At 36.1% G+C, this 18172-nt stretch overlaps 1 protein-coding gene across 1 annotated transcript in view; it reads right to left on the reverse strand.

Annotated features, from left to right (window-relative positions):
• UHRF2 (ubiquitin like with PHD and ring finger domains 2) overlaps nt 1–18172 on the reverse strand; it is a 71658-nt gene that overhangs the window by 37693 nt on the left and 15793 nt on the right. The gene's annotated exons all lie outside the window — the stretch shown is intronic.

The raw sequence follows: 18172 nt of genomic DNA on the forward strand, positions 1-18172 counted from the left end.
AGTAATTTCTGGTTCCTGCTCTTAGAAAACTCAATCTCCTCGGGTAGGTCAAACTACTATAGCAGTGGTTCTCAAAGCAGTGGTTCCATTTGGGAACATGCTATAAATGCAAACTCCTAACTCCACTTCTGATGTGACTCAAACCCTGGGAGTGAGGCCCAATGGTCTATTTTCACAAATCCTCTCAGCAATTCTCAAGCATACTCAAGTTTGATAAGCTACTGTGCTATATAGAAACACAAGAATAGTTAAATATCACAGCATTTTGTGACGGCATTAACAAGGTAGTAACTAAGGGAAGAGACCATTAACCCTTAACTAATTGAGTGGCCTACTCAAAATGGAAGTGAGCCTGAAGTTGGAAGCAGCTCTAGCAGCTTGTCTCGGTTCTTCCAAATCAAATAAGTACTATGCAGGCCTAGGACTCTCACAGTATGTCTAACTTATTTATAATAAATGGATATTAATCCTGGTGATATTTTAGTTAATCATTCAGTTTAATCAAATTTCTTCAAATTTTAGTTAAGCAGAGAAGAAAAAAGAAAAAAACTCTCAGACTTGCAAGGGGCCTTAAAAAGGGTCTGGTCCATTCACCCTCAGTGCTGCAATGCCCTTTTACCACAAGCCTCCGAGCAACCTCTACTTAGACAGTAAGAAGAGGGCAGCTCTAACTCCAAAAAAAGTCACTTTGTTTTCACATAACTCTGACATAGGAAACAGAATATACTTGATACTGGACCAAAGATAAACACAATGAGTTCCACAGCTTAAGTGCCAAGAAGAAATCTACACACCGTCCCCACTAAAGACCTAATCCTTGATAGTCTAAGTTGGTCACCCTGCCACCCTTTAAGTATAAAACATTATAAATGAATTTCCTTCAACTTACGTAAGGTTTTGAATCCTTTATCATCCTGTCTTTTCACTCAAAATATGTTCTATTTTCAACCTGTCTGGGTTTAAATTCCATTTTAGCTTCCTACTACTGTGTATCCTTGGGAAAGTTACCAACTTCGCTGTTTTAGTTTTACCTGTGTTTAGTTTACACATGACTATCTATCATGTGTAAAACATACCTCGTGGTTAATTAACTAGCCCATATGGTTGTTTTGAAAACTAAAATGGTGAAGACTTCTAACTAGCTATTTTAGGGCTTTTCTAAAGTAGTGAATGTGTTTCCTGACTCAATATTCTTAAGGCCATAAATGATAGAAAACTATTCTTTTATGAGATCCTTTTCTCAGCTGTAACATGATTTTTACATCCTGACATTATATACTCCTGTGTGATTAATATAGGGAAAAAGGGTATTTCACTGGCAAGAACTCTCCATTTGCCTATGATTAGATACCAAGAATGGAAATATTTTAAACAAGTCTTAAAATCATATATAAAATCATGTTTACTGGAGATGAGTCAAAATAAACCATTCCCTACATCAAAGGAATTTAAGCTATGTTTGCCCTGAAACTAAGTTTGTATGAGTTCAGAACAGAATTACATTGTAGAGCATATAAATACAGTCTTTATGTATAGTGTGTAAAAGTCATGAAAATGAAGTATACTTTTTCTAATGCTACCCAGAGATGTTAAATCAGCTGCTAAGTAAGAAGACATAGAAAAGACCCATAAAACTATTTTTACCAAAGTCAAGAACACGCTGAGGCTCCATTATCACTTTTATTCTTTTCCTCAGCATCTTTATTTACACATATCTTAATATCACACAGGATGACTCAAATGCTCTATTCTAACCCAAATTTCTCTTCAGATTCATATATCCAACTACATCTCTAACATGTATTTCAGGAGCACCTCAAATTCAAGAAATTCCCCCATCCTCTAATCTGCTGATGCTCAATATTCTTCACTATTTTTCATACTCCCAGAAACTGAAGTTACCTCCAATTTCTCCATCATTACTAAGTCCTCCTTATGCATACTGTCAACACTTTAATGTAACTCTATATCCTCAGTAAAGGCCTGCATTTCTCTGAGGCTGTCAAGGCCAATTCATCTCCCTGTTTTAGACTCCTTAGACTCCACCATACTTTTGCCAAAGACTCTAAAACACAGATCTACTTAAAACATTTTGTGAAGCCTGATAATAATGTGTTCATAAGCTGTAGAAAAACAGGCATTCTCAAACACTGCTGATGGGAATACAAACTGGTATGGTCTCCCTGAAGAGGGGAATTTGGCAATATCCAGCAAAACTGCCTATGTATTTACCTTTTGATCCAGGAATTCTATCTACTCTAGGAATCCATCCCAAACATTAAGAAACAAAACACCCCATGAAAAGACACACACAGAAGGCTGCAACTATCTGTAACAGCAGGACTAGAAATAACCAAATGTCCACAATAGGAAACTACTTACTACATGATACAATTATATAATGGAAAGAATATGACATTTGCTGGAGTGATACATATATATGGAGAGATATATTAACTCAAAAAACCGAAGATGCAAACAATATTTATCTTCTACCTATTAAGTATGTGTTGAAGTAAATATATTTGTACATGGGCTCCCTACCCCGTGCTAGTGGTAAAGAACCTGCCCGCCAATGCAGGAGATACAGGAGACTCGGATTGAATCCCTGGGTCAGGAAAATCCCATGGAGGGGGGCATGACAACCCATTCCAGTCTTTGTGCCTGAAGAATAGGTTCCCAGGTGGCTCTGTGGTAAAGAATCCACCTGCCAATGCGGGAGACATGAGTTTGATCCCAGGGTTGGGAAGATCCCCTGGAGGAGGAAATGGATACCCATTTCAGTATTCTTGCCTGGAAAATTTCATGGACAGAGGAGCCTAGCGGGCTACAGTCCACGGGGTTGCAAAAGAGTCGGACATGACACATATACATATGTATATATGTACATATATAAGTCAGTGTATATATAAGTGTGTATATGAGTATACATGTCATCACACACAAATATGTATATTTTGACATAAAAGGATAAACCAAAACTCATTTATTTACCACAAAAAGAGATAAGAAATAGGCTAGAAGGAACCAAGATGGACACTGTTTTTCTTAATGTACTTATTGATGTTTTTCCTTTAGAACCGTATAATGTTTCAAATGATCATAAATTTACAAAATGTGATACATCACTAAAGATCAAAAGCAAAATGAAAAAAGTGGCTTAAATACAAACTCTTAAGTGACTTGAAAATACACTAAATTAACTATATTCCTAGTGGAGTTATACTTCTCTACTAAGGACAAAGTAAAAAATACACCAACTTTTCACTAATATTGTTTGCAATAGTAGCACTGTTAGTCTGAAACCATCATATGAGTAAAATAAAGCAGGGTAATGCTGACATTATCAGAACTATGATTCTCGAGTAAGAGAAAAAATAAAAGATTAAATGATAGCCCTTCAACTCTAAAATTAATTGGAAGTATCAATACAAACATTTCTTAGCTGTTTCCAATGTGAAGACCTAGAAACACGATCAAAGCAAGTATCAATAAACAGCTGACTATACACTCTAAAGAACCAAAGCTCCTTAAAGAAATGGCTGAATCCAGTCCTGGGCAGGAAACAGGAGAGCTTGGGACATCCTGTTGTACCTGAGTGTAAAGAAATCCTCATTAAGTCAGGTTCAACTTGAAGGAGCTTCCACAGGCCAGAGATGAGACAACTTGGGCACCACAAAGAGCTGAGTTAGATTAAAGCAAGTATTAAAATCCATTAGTTCACATGATACTTAGTAAAAATCTCACTGACCTTGGAGGATCCTTTGGAGGATGCTAGGGAATTTACTCACTCTGAACACTGAAAAAGTTCAACAATTGATAGTTTATTCTACCTTTCATATATGAATCAACTGTTAAGGAAAGTTCTTTATGAAAGAGCTATATAGCTAACAAATGAAGGAAAGAGAACTATTACCATTGTTACTACATTTCATTACATAGCAACGATAGGTAAAGGTTATGTGGGTGCTCAGTCACTCAGTCATGTCCAACTCTTTGTGACCCCATGAACTACAGCCCCCCAGGTTCCTGTCCATGGAATTTTCCAGGTAAGAATACTGGAGGAGGTTGCCATTTCCTACTCCCAGGGAGTCTTTCCTGGCCCAGTGATCAAACCTGCATCTCCTGCATTGGCAGGCAGATTCTCTTCCACTGCACCACCTGAGAAGGTAAAGGTTAATGGCTACTAAAACCATTAAAAGCTGGCAGCAAATTTCACAATGGATTTATCAGACTGACAACACCCAAATCTTACAACAAAAAAAGAAAGGGGAAGCAGGTATTATACATTTCTCAATGTCATGCAACAGGTAAATATATGGATGGTTCTGCATCCACAGAGTCAACCAATCACTGTTGGAAAATAACCAGAAAAAAATTCCAGAAAGTTCCAAAAAAGCAGAAGTTCAATTTGCCAGGTTCCAACAACTATTTATACAGCATTTTTTTTTTTCCAAATGTTTTATTTATTGGACACACAGCACGTGGGATCTTAGTTCCCCAACCAGGGATCAAACCTACTCCCTCCATTGGGAGCTCAGAGTCTTAACCACTGGACCATCAGGGAAGTCCCGATACAGCATTTACATTGTATTTGGGCTTCCCTGGTGGCTCAGACAGTAAAGAATCTGCCTGCAATGCAGGACATGTGAGTTCGATCCCTGGGTTGGGAAGATCCCCTGGAGAAGGGAACAGCTACCCACTCCAGTATTCTGGCCTGGAGAATTCCATGGACAGAGGAGCCTGGTGGGATATAGTCCAAGGGGTCACAAAGAGTCAGACACAACTGAGCACTTTTACTATATAGTATTTACAACTATTTACAGAATATCTACATTGTATTAGGTATTACAAGTAATCTAGACATGATTTAAATAAGAGGATGTGTATAGGTTATACCCCAAAAAGTCAAAGTCATTTTGAGCATTCATGGATTTTAGTATGCACTGGGGTCCTGGAACCAATGCCCTATGAATACCAAGGGATGACTGTATAAGCTTTCAGGAAACTAACATTAACAGAAATGTGATCAGTAAAGTCCCAACTGTGGGAAAACTGAATAAACTGTCACTTGCATAAACAAATAATAAGGAGAAAAAGAAAACAGTAGGGGGGATCTGTAGGTTGAGACTTAACCTAGCAACTACATGCAATGGATGAATCTTAATTTTATCCTTATCTGTACATTCTAAGAATATATTTTAAAAACAAATAAGTCTGAACATTGACTGGTCATTTGATTTTAAGGAATCATTGTAAATTTCAGGTGTGATTTTTTTTTTTTTTTAACATGCTGGGGTCTCCAAGTCAGGTTCAGTGATTTGTTGGGGGAACTCACAGGTCTCCTTCTCACAGAAGAGCACACAGTTCTTCCCATAGCTATAATTTACTATAATGAAAGGATACAAAGCAAATTCAGCAAAGGAAAAAAACATAAGGTCAGGTCCAGAGGAAACCAGGTACAAGCTCAAGCAGTCCATTCCCAGTAGTCACACAAAATGTGCTTAATTCCTTCAGCAACAAATTCTGACAACATGTGTTATAATGTTGTCTACCAGGGATGTGCAGTAAAGAATGCTCAAGAGTTTTATTAGGAATTGATCACATCAGCATTCAATGCCTAGCACAAACCAAAATTCCAGACTCTCAGAAGCAGGTTTTCAACATAATCCATATTTCTTTTGTAGAGCTTATGCATAGTCAACCATTTTTATCAAGGAATGAGAATTCTCCTGAAAGTTAGCTTCCCAACAGCAGCCAAAGGTCAACCACATATCAACCCTTCAAAAAGTAGTAAATCTCTGGCTTGATGTTAGCTCTCTTCTGCACACTTTAAAAAGAATCCATTTAGCTATTTTCTCAGTTGAATGCTCTTAAGATGTCAACAACAAGATGAACCAGGAAAGAGTGTGGCCTTGGCTCAAACACTGTAACAGATCTCAAAAGTGCTGTGATTAAAAGTTGTCAGTTAACTGCAATCATTCCCTGTAGGTCAACAAGTTCTGTCTTGAAGATCTGAGCAGTGTGCCCACCATAGCTGCTAAGGCTATTTCTGGTTGAAAACACTTAAAATTGGGGACTTGCTCCAAAATAATCCAGTGGTGGTACCTGGGGATGCTGGCAGGGACTGAACAAGATTGGCCAGGAGGTCAAAATGAGTAAAGATAGGTGATGAGTTCATTATACTTTCTCTCAACCTCTGCATAAGATTTCTACAATAAAAAATAAAATGCTTTGTGCTTCAAGTTCAGGCAAAAGGATCTTCCCACTTTTAAAGTTTTCCCACAGGTGAACGAAACTCAAAGTTAACACTCAAGGCTTACAATGAGGACAAGCAGCCTCTGGTTCCAGCCCACTACACTTCTGATTTCTATTCCCCAGATGAAACTGTTTAGCTATTTTTGTTCACCTCCACATTTACATTTAAGCAATGTGCTTACATTGCTTTTTACTTCAAACTTATTCTACCCACCCCTCATGTACAGCTCATTTGCCTCCATCCTCCTCTTTCTTACACTTCACTAACACAAGGCACTGCTCTAAGTGTTAACATTATTTACCTCTTAGGACAGAGATAGATATTATTCTATCCCCATTTCACAGACAAGGCAGAGAAGTTATTTGGAAAGAAGTAAGAAGCAGAGGCATGACTTAAACTGATCACCTGGCTCTAGACTCTTGCAATGACTGATGAACTTGCTTGCTCTTAGGCACATTAAACAAAATGAGTTGTCTGTACATATCAGTATTTTTTTCTTTATTATCTTGACTAAATATTAATAAGTGTTCACAGCTAACTAATGAAGTATGCTTTAATTATACATCCGCTCTTCCACAGCTTTGTTTTCTATTGTGTACTTAAGTTTTCTTTTTGGTTGCTACTTGCTTAGTTTTCTATTTACATATGGTAAAGAACCTGCCTGTAATGCAGAAGACCCAGGTTCGATCTCGAGGTCGATAAGATCCCCTGGAGAAGGAAATGGCAACCCATTCCAGTATTCTTGCCTGGAGAATTCCATGGACAGAGGAGCCTGGTAGGCTACAGTCCATGGGGTCACAAAGAGTCAGACACAACTGAGTGACTAACACTTTCACCATTAATTACCCCCATTCTGCCACAGCTGTTAAAACTCCACTGTGTTCAGACATTTCAGGTATTCTACTAATCTTCTGGGTTGCAAAACATTTTCTAAATACCTCTGTCCTATTCTTATCTGGACAGCTTGCTCTTCATTGATATCATGCTGGGATCTCCTATCATTACTTCTTGTGTTGAATCCTATTTCCCAAATACCATGTTTTCCTCTTTCTTGACTTAAGCCTTGAATGTGGTAGAAGTGATTAAAATGCTCTTTCATATAAATAAATCTTTTTGTTCTCAGTTTTTTCCGTGTGTGTGTGTGTGTGTGCTCAATCGCTTGTGTCCAACACTTTGTCACCCCATGGATATGCCGACCTCCAAAGTACCTGGTAAATCCAAGATCCGAACCTTCCTAAGGTTCTTCAACACAATGCACTTGCTTGTTGTTGGCTTACACTCAGGTTTCAGCTCTTTATGGCCTGCTAAGTTAGGCATCATTTACCCATTAGCTTCTTACCTTTCAAAAGTTTGCTGTTTTCTCTTCTGTGTCTTACTTCTACCACATTTTTTTTTTGTCCTCAGGGGCTTATGCCTTTATTCTTTTACTGTCTTCTAGGAGGGTTTAAGAAGGAGTGGAGACAAACATGCATCTTAATCTGCCACATTTAACTGGAAATCTTTATTCACCTTTAGTTTGGTTTCTTATTACTCACCATGTATCTTCTGCACTCCACCCATACTAGTCTACCCTCAGGTAATGCCATATTTCCTATCTCCTTATCCCGGTATCCTAGCATTCTCCTCCGTCAGGAATACAGAATTACCTTCTCTACCTTATATTCTCAGAACTTAAGGTATTCTGAAAGCTAGGTGTGCGTACTTCTATCACAACTTACACTGTAAAATACCAAGTTTTCATTAAGAAGCAGGTACCATGTTCAAACTTTGGTGTGTTTGGGATGTAACAGGCTAACAAATGTTTGGAAACATGCAACTCATTAAATGAAAAAATCTTTTATATAACTAAAGCTCTTGAAAAAAATGTAATAAATCAACTATGACCACTGTGTTTTAGGATAATTAAGTGGCAATGAAGAACTCTATAGAGAGATAACAAAAAGGTACTTTAAAGATTACGTTTTTGGAGTTCTTAAAAAGCAATCTCTAACACAGCATTCCCTGCCTCCCATGGCATCAAAGGGCTGAAGATAAGCACTACAAATTGGTCCAAGCACTGACTTCTTCCAGCATTGGCACTGAGGAAGACTGCAGGAGACTGCATGAAATATTTTGGAAAGTGCTGGAAGCTTAAAAAAAAATTCTAAAACAGGGCTCAAGATATCCCTCAAAATCTGAAGCAGAGAGGTAGGAACATATCAAAGCTGACTCTATCTAGACTGTGCCATGAGCCTACATACAGATATGCAAAGATGAGACTAGGGTCCTTTTTTTTCTAATTACACTTCATGCCCTCCTGTTCTCAGAACCTGAAGTCAAGTTATTATCCTAATAGAGATGTAAGACAGACTATTCCAGTTAGCTACTTTGCATCTCTGAGAGTAGAGAAACACTTTGGTGTTATACAGCCTATATTTTCAGATAAACCTTAAATATCCCTAAGTTTTTTCTTCCCAGTAACATTTTCATTGCTCTACATACTCTTCAGGTATCTTTTAGAGCTATCCTTCAGTATATGCTTTATCCTGAACTATGTGACATTTTAACAAAATCCAACTGTGTTCTCAATTAGCAAATTGAGTAAAACCTGGGGAATTAAACTACAAGGAAATTGATTAAGCACAATTTTTACAACAGGTTTGTTATAAGAAAGTAAAAGTACATTTCCTTAGGTGACTTGTAAGCTAACTGATCATTTTATAAGATTCAAACTGTATTAAGCAAAGTACTGTCACTGCAACCTTCTTTCAAAACATGGCTTCCTGGCGTTAAAATGCTTAAATAAGGACAACATTCATCTGGAGGCATGTTCTAGTTTAGCCAATCTTTAATGTCATACTACATGCAAAAAGAGAGCATTTTTTAATCTAATAAGTAGCACTGCTAACTTTCACACCTTAAATGTAAAGCTTACTCACAGATAAAAATAACTTACTTAAAACTGCTTACAGTAGGACTTAAATACATACATGGAAATAAAACTCATTTGTACAACATGTTAACAATGGTGTATAACTTTTAATTGTTAAAACAATGTAATTATGTTTAAAAATAGCTATGCCAAAGGTAAATTATTTTAGAGTACTTACCAAAATAACTTGGTCTTATTAATAAATTAAAAGCAGAAAATTTGACTATTATTACTGGATACTTTTTGAGGTTGTTAGGGAAAAAGAGAACACGGTCAAGCAGATATTTACAAATGAGTAAATTAAAGCTGAAAGTTAAGCAAAGCAAAAAACTTAACCAAAGACCTAGAATTCAAACCAAATTTCTGATTCTAATGCCTGAAAACTATGCTGCCTATAACAGAACCAATGATCTGTATACTTAAGAAGGCCCTGGCTACCTGTTTGAAAAGCAGATTCCTGGGCTCTACTCCAGGCCAACCCAATGCAGGGAGTGGGTCTTTGATAGCCCTCAGGAAACTGCACTATAGACACTTATCTGGGTGAATCCACAGTTTTGCTGACCATCTTTGAGAGATACTACTATAAAGGAATGATGTATAAACTTGAAAAAGTGAAATCAACTGATATCTGTAGTCATTTTAACTAATATTTGTAGTTATTTTTCTAAGCACTAACTTATCTTTTAACACAAGAGAAGAACAACAATAAGGTTAAAGATTTAACTTCTTCTGCCCTCCTTTTGATTTTTATCCATTCAGAACACTGCAAGTCATAGAGGAAATACTCTAAGTTTTTGGCAAACATGTCAGTAACAACCAAGAAACAATGAAGCAGACTTGTCACTGCGCCAGGGTTCTGAAACTTAACTTCTCATTTATAGCTCCCTACTCAAGATCAACATGACACGCTGACCTGATTTTTAAAAATCATACTCCTTTTCTCCCGTGAAAACCCAGAAATCATTCAAACATTTTTGACAGTCCTTTAGAAACAGATCACATCAATACATTCAAGAAAATCAGTTTTGTTACTTTACAGAACAACTTTTACTTAAAAATACCACTTGATTTTATTCAAAATTGGCTCACTGACTTCTATTTGTAGTAACCATAATCAAGGCTACTCAAAAGCATGCACCACAGGCTCAGAATAACTCAAAAAAAAAAAATCTTAAAAAGACTGCTGGTGGCAATGACAACATTATTCTAAGACATTCGCCAGATGGGCTTTTAACTGTAGCCTAGCATAAGTTACCCTCCAAGTCCTAAGTGATGCTCTAACAGTTCCATTTGATCTCATTCCCATGGGTTGAGCCATGACACTGTGTTAAAAACAGCAGTTTAATAATCTATTTTCCCTTACAGAAAAAAAGAAAGCACACAGGTATTTGTTTATTGATTGAAGGTTTCTGTTCTGTGAAAGTATAACTGGAGAGACTGACAGAAAATTTAAAAATATGTAAACATAACTGCTTTATAATATTATATATACATATTTATTTATACATTAAAATATTTTATAAGCAGGCTTCTCTCAAAGTGAGAGATAGTCTGGTAGTGTGGTTCTAAGTATGTGCTTTTCCGAATCTCGATCTACCTCCTATCAACTATTCAATACTGGGTATGTTAGCTAACTTCTCTAAATCTCAGTTATTCCTTCTTTACACTTAGAAAAGTATCTACTCCATTGATTGTTTAACGAGGATTACATGAAATAATCCAGGTAAAGGACTTGTAGAGTGCCTGGCACATAGCATTGTATTAAAAAGAGAATTATTAAACTATACTTTTAAAAGGGTACTTCAGAATAATTTACTAAAAATTCAAAATAAGAAGTTAAGTTTGTTTCCAAGGTAAACCGACATTTCTATTCTAAATGTGAACACTATGGAACATGAAAGCTTATATGGTAATTTTCACATCATTATGAAAACTCTTAACACTCATGTTTCAAGATTTCAACTTTGCCTAGCCACTGACAATTATTAAGATATAGAAATAAAGTAATTTTCATAAATATTTTCCCTCTTTAGATATATACCTCCTTGTTCAAACTACTAGAGGTTTCTAACTTACATTTCTCTTTATAGAAATTAGCTCCAATTTATAAACCAAGATCTCTAAATTAGACCACTAAATTTAACAAAGCAATTTTAAAAAGCCACTAACATGACTAGTATTCCTAAATTCACCTTTTCAAATGACCTATAAAGGTACACATTGTAAGGATGCACAAGCAAGAAAGCATGTATGTGGGAAGATTCTGAGATCTACTTCAACGTGAAACCAAATTTAGGAAGCTTGTCTCAAAACCACAGATGCATTTTAGAGTGTAATTCTAAAGGAAAGCCAGGACTAGATCTCAGAGCAAATACTCAACTACTATATGAGTGTTGGCCCCCACTCCAGAATTTACCAATACTTAATGGATGATGGAACAGAGAGAAGAAATAAAGTATACTTTTAAACAGTCATTCTGGAGCTAATTCTGCAAATACTACTACCAAGTTCCTTTTATATGATCTGGGTTGAGTTCTTAAGAGGAAGTGCAAGTTTGGGGAATTCAGAGAAATTATCAAGTCAAAAGAAACAGTATGTGAATGATGTTAACATACTAAAATTGTCACAAAACTCAAAACATTAACTGGCTAAAAAAAATTACCAGTGGAGAAACAGACATAGAGAATAGACTTACAAACATGGGGAGAGGGGAGGAGAGGGTGAGGTGTATGGAGAGAGTAACATGAAAACTTACATTACCATATGTAAAATAGATAGCCAAGGGAAATCTGCCCTATGGCTCAGGAAACTCAAACAGGGCCTCTGTATCAACCTAGAGGGGTGGGATGGAGAGGGAGATGGGAGGGAGGTTCAAAAGGAAGGGGATATATGTATACCTATGGCTGATTCATGCTGAGGTTTGACAGAAGACAACAAAATTCTGTAAAGCAATTATCCTTCAGTTTAAAAAAATTTATATAAATAAAGAATAAACAAAAAAAATTACCAATATATCATAAAAGATAAATTCTCCACAAACATGTTATGGACATTGCTTCCCTATGTTAGCCAAGCTGGCACAAAGACTGCATAGTGGAATATGGGCCCTCATTTCAATGATATAGATCATTTAGCTTAAATGAAATACAATTCTTTTATTAATAGAAAAAAGACTTAACTAACAATTTTATCTATATGAAAACAAAAATGGAAAAATCAACAAGTCATATGCCACCTATATAGGTACTAAAAGATGAACACTCAGGTTCCTCAGGTATTGTGTATCATCTCCAGTCTTTAATATAGTTACTATATTTAAATTGTCATATCAACCCCTTTCCCTCATATTGGTCTTTAGAGGCAGATATGTGATAGCAAATGATAAAGCTGGGCAAAAGGCAATGAGTGAGTGGTTCTTAAATTTGAGTATAAATATGAACCACCCAGAGGACATATTAAAACCCAGATTGCAGGGCCACCTACAGAGATCAACTTATTATATCTGGAGTTAAGTACAAGGAATTGGATTTCTAGCAAGTATAATGCTCACATTCCCAGCCAGGTCTACACTTTGAGAACCACTGTTCTAAGGCCACAGTTCTCACTATGGCTACATATGAGAATCCCAGAGGAACTTTTTAGACACCAATGCTTGGAAGTCCCAAAGATCAATTATATACGAAGTTCTGGGAGTAGGTCCTAGGCACTGATATTTTTAAAGCTTCTTAGACAACTAACGTGGAAGTAGGGTTGAGAACCACTAGCCTAATTAAAATGAATCTAAACCAAATCCACAAGGAACAGATGTTTCTTAATACAAAAGCAGGGTAAGGACTTAAGCCTTTATCTGTTGATAGAGCAGCCAAGTGATGAGTATAAACTCAGTAGTGTGCCCTCAGCTACCCAGGACTGAACTCAAAGTTGTGAGTGCGGTCTGCTTTAAAACCCTGGCAGAGTCGAAAGCCAGTCTTTAGGTCGTACAGAATGTTTGACCTTTGAAGTCACATAGGCTTCTACCAATTACATATACCATGTTTAGGCACAGTGCCAATAATGCATATTGGTTAACGCACAAGCTCTGAGTCAGACCATTTAACATATGTGACCTCTGGCAAGTTACATAAGTCTTGGTCTCTTCATATGGGAGTTAATGAAACATTATAGTTATGTTAAAGATTATATGAACATTCCAGTAAGAAGTCAGCTCAGAGTCTGGTACAGAAGAGTTAGTGTAATTAAGTAAACCTAAATTTAAAAAAGACTTAATGTAAGTACCTGTAAGCTACACTATAGACATATTAAACTACTAGAAATGCTAAGGAACTGACTGCCCCTTTTCATCTACTTCCACATCAGTCAAGGTCACGGCTCTTCATCACAATAGCTTTGGGATCTCTACTCTCACAAGACTGCAGTTATAGCTTTGTGAATTTAAATGTTTAGGACCCTTAAAAATTTTAAACCTTAAATAACTACAGAGAGTAACTAATGGGAATAAACAACTTTTAGAAAGCTATGGAAATATACAACACAATATAACTAGGAAATAAAGAAAATTTTCATCTTCTCTTTCTTTGACCATAACGACTTCATGCATTTTTAATTTCCTGTATTACCTTCCTTTTATTTTCTGCCAAAATATCACTAGGGAAAAAAAAGTTTCAATCAGGCATAGTCCTTCTCCAACAAACACACTTTAGGAGTAAGATCATTTTGTGATGTGTAGAAATACTGAATCACTATATTCAACACCTGTAGCTGCTACAGTGTTGTAGGTCAATTATACCTACAATACTATAAAATGACATATATATATACAACATGCGAATATATATAAATATATACATATAGTATAAAACAGTTATACTCCAACACTACAGGATGGCTTTAATCAAGAAGTAGTTAAGCTTTTGGTGAGGATATGGAGAAAATGGAACTTCCATACATAAGTCATGGGAATATAAAATGGTGCAGCCATCTGGAAATAAATCTGGCACTTCTTCCCAAGGTGAAACATAACTGCTATACAGCCCAGCAATCCCTCTGTCACATACATACCAAAAAATTAAAATGCCCCCACAAAAAATAGTACATGAAGGTTCATAGCAGCAAAAAGTAGAAAACATCAGTGCCCATAAACTGATAAATGGATAAGTAAACTGTGGTTTGGCAATAAATTATTTGCAATAAAAAGGAATAAAGTACTGATACACAAGCTCCAACGTGGATGAACCTGTTTACTTTTACTAAGTAAAAAAAGCCAGTCACAAAAGACCACATATTAGAGGGTTCCATTTATATGCAATGTCCAGAATACACACATCCAGAGTCAGAAGATTCCTGATTGCCTATGGCTGAGAGGGGTTGAGAAAAGGGCTGGAGGAGGTGGGGGCAGAGGTAGGGGAATGGAGAGTGAGTGCTAATGGGTATGAGGCTTTTGGAAGATGAAAATGTTCTATATTAGACTGTGGTGACTGTTGTACAATCCTGTTAATATACTAAAAAAAAATTGAATTTTACACTTAAATGGGCAAATTGAATGCTGTGTGATTTGTCTTAACATAGCTGCTTTTAAGAATTTAAAAAACTTTACAAAAGATTTAAGAATCCTTTGGATCTAAATCTCTAAAGTCTAGAATTAATATTTATACTGCCAACTCTTTCTCTCAAAGTACTTAATGGGGTGGTTTAACTCTAAAAATACAAAACCCTTGCTCAGACAAGGGTGATGCTAGATGAGTCAGAACAACAATCATTAAAAAAAAAACACACACACATTTAAGTTTTTTGAATCAGGTACTCTGATGTTAACTCCACGATTTTGCTTTACATTATTTGTAGTAAGAAGCTCTAAATAAATTCAGTCTATGTTCATTGAAGAATCTATAGAAAAGGGCCTCTTACAAACAGTAAAAACTCTTAAACCTTAAAACATTTCAAATAAATCTCTTATTATAACCTGCTTTTTATGAACTTAGAATATTTGTAGCTATAATTTTGAGGAAAAATGATGTAAGATTAGGAAACAAATGATTTCATTTAGATTCTATAACACTGTTAACTACTAGATCTGGCTTTTGGGGCTAGACTGGTGAAACCATGAACCTTATAAGTTATATCATAATTCTGTAATGTCACTTCTCAGAGTAAAAACTGTTTTAAACTCTGATCTGGTTAATATGTTAGGACCAGTAGGTCACCATAAAACTAACTTCTCGACACCACCATTTTAAACTTATTCCCAAAGAATTCCTCTGACAGGTTCCTTGGTCCCAAGTACCATATCCCTCTGCTAAGGCTAAATGACAAGTTGTTCAAAATACAATGCTGCACTCAAGAGTTTGGAAATAATCAAGCAGATTACTTTCAACTTACTCTATGAGAAAAATGAATTAAGTCACTGAGAAATGATAGTACTAGATCAGAATCATAAACGCAGCCTATATGTACTTAGAATTTATTAAGTTTAAGTACAAAAAATTGTCTGACAAATACTGTTTTGAAAGTGAAAACTGAAGTTAGAACGACTGGATTATTTCTGTTTGCAACGTAACATATTTAGTAATCCGCCATCTAAGACTAAAGCGGGTCAATGCTTGTTTTTGTTTACTTCTCAGGGCAGACTATTCTCTATCTTTAGAGATCTGGCTGGTAGGAAGTTTCTGTTATCTCTAAAGGGAACTGTGTGCATGCTCAGTAGTGTCCAACTCTCTGTGACCCCATGGACTGTAGCCCACCAGGCTCTTCAGTCCATGAGTTTTCCAGGCAAGAATACTGGAGTGGATTGCCATTTCCTCCTCCAGGGAATCTTCTCGAGCCAGGGACTGAACCCATGTCTCTCACGTCTCTTGCATTGGCAGGCAGATTCTTTACCACTGCGCCACCTGGGAAGCCCAGGTTATCCTGAAACCTACTTTCTGTGTTGTACAGAACTTCCTCCCAGAGCTTTTAAAATATGAAAGCCATCTTGATCCCAGTCTTTTCAAGCTAAATACTTAGTTCTTTCAGCTATTCTTCATGATGATTTTGTATTTTGAGTTCTAAAGATATCCAAGTAGAGAATAATCAGCCCAGTACAACAGGAACACCAGTCTTCTTCTACCTATCTTGTTTCTAATCAAACACCTTACAATATAACTATTTGACAGCTACATTCTACTGACTAAGTTGGAGCTTACTATTCAGTAAGAATCTATTACTACTGCTAAGCCATATATGCCAGTCTCTTGTCAATGCATCCTCCACCCAAGAAAGTAAGGACTTGTTTAATAAGAAATTAACATAAACTTGACCATGATTTTTAACTTTTCTGATAACCATGAAGAATGAAATTTTAACAAGATTTGTCATCACATCCATATGGGGTCATGGGTCTTTCTAGGTGCTTACACCAGCCTTTTGTTATTTAGGACTCTTATCCAGAAACTCATCTATTTTCATACTTTATTTCATATAGTCCTTTGTTCTTTTTGAAGATGTAAGTGATACATATTAAATTAAGCTTCTGATACTTTATTTCTCAAAGAAAGTTCAGATACTGTTTTCCTTAAGTTGCCAGTACTGAAATAATTCCATCCTGTGAAATTATTTTGAACAGATAATTTTAGTCTTCTCATGCATTCTGGGTTTACACTTCCTTTTACTAACATTCACTCTAGTCAAGAAAAATTTCTCCTACATTAAAAAATAGCCAGGGACTGTCCAGTGGCTTACGCTACCAAGACAGTGGGCCCAGGTTCCTTCTCTGGTCAGGGAACTAGACCCCACATGCCAACCTGGTGCAACCAAATAAATAAATAGTCAAATAAATGCTAAGATACTGTGATTTATGCTTTAACATTATACCAAACTCAGGCCTATCCCTTGGAAAGTTGTATTCCAAAACCAACTAAGAGCCCCTAAACCTGTAAAAATTTAGTAAGCCTTAGTTCACTTAGTGTTTAAAACTCACTCTATATCCACACTGTGCCATTCTATACAATTATTAATTTTTGGCCAAATAATAACTCCTTTATGGGCCAGAATCAAGTCCCAAGTAGCTGGTTTCTGAGTTCTTTTCTCTAAGAAATAAACACTCAAAACAAATCAAGAGCTCTACTTGTTGACAACAGATATACAGATAGCTGAAGTCCCCAACTAATGCAGTGTCTTGCCTCTTTGCCATGGTACTCATAAACCCAGAGACTGGTTACTGTTAACCTACCAACTCCAATCCCTTCCTATCCCAGCCTTGACTTACCAATATTTCAAGTCCTGGCCAATCCCACATTTTAATACTCATTTAAACTGTCGGTTCTATTATCATCTACTATGTTTAAAAAAAAAAAAAAAAGCAGTATGATGGCCATTTGAAATAAGCCATGTTGGCAACTTAGTTAGAGCCAGAAGAAGTGTCAGAAAAGATAAAAGGGATCTACTTTGGAGCCCTTTCCAGGTATCCTGGAAATATGTGTCAACACCAAAGTCTTTTATACCATTTTTGTAAGAAAAATTACAACCCTTTTAGAATCTTGAACTTACATCTGATAAAATATCTGGTTGCGTATTTTCTACACATATGAAAATGTCACTTGAGTGAAGACTTAAAAGTTTATGTAGTGTTGAATAAACACTAAATCTTTCACCATAGTAAATTTTATAGTAGGATTTTAAAAATAAGTAAGGACAATGATAATTCAGTGTTAGAGTCTAGGCCCTCAAATCTAGTTCTTAATACTATTTTCACGTGAACATTTAGAAACATTTGGTTGGGAGAGGGAGACTGGAAAGTGATTGCTGCTTATGTAGTTTTTTGGAGGGAAAATAAAAAAAGTGTTCTAAGATTAGTTTGCGATAATGCTCAATCCTGTGACTCTATTAAAGACAGTGAATTATACCCTTTATATGTATAAATTTTATGTGAATTAACTCAGCAATAGCTTTCAGAAAACATTTCAACCCCATTCTAAAGACTATTACATCCCACGTTATTATATATTTTCTAAAATATTCTTAAAATGCAC

The sequence above is a fragment of the Budorcas taxicolor genome, chromosome 8, assembly GCF_023091745.1.
Source record: "Budorcas taxicolor isolate Tak-1 chromosome 8, Takin1.1, whole genome shotgun sequence".
Taxonomy (NCBI): Eukaryota; Metazoa; Chordata; class Mammalia; order Artiodactyla; family Bovidae; genus Budorcas; species Budorcas taxicolor.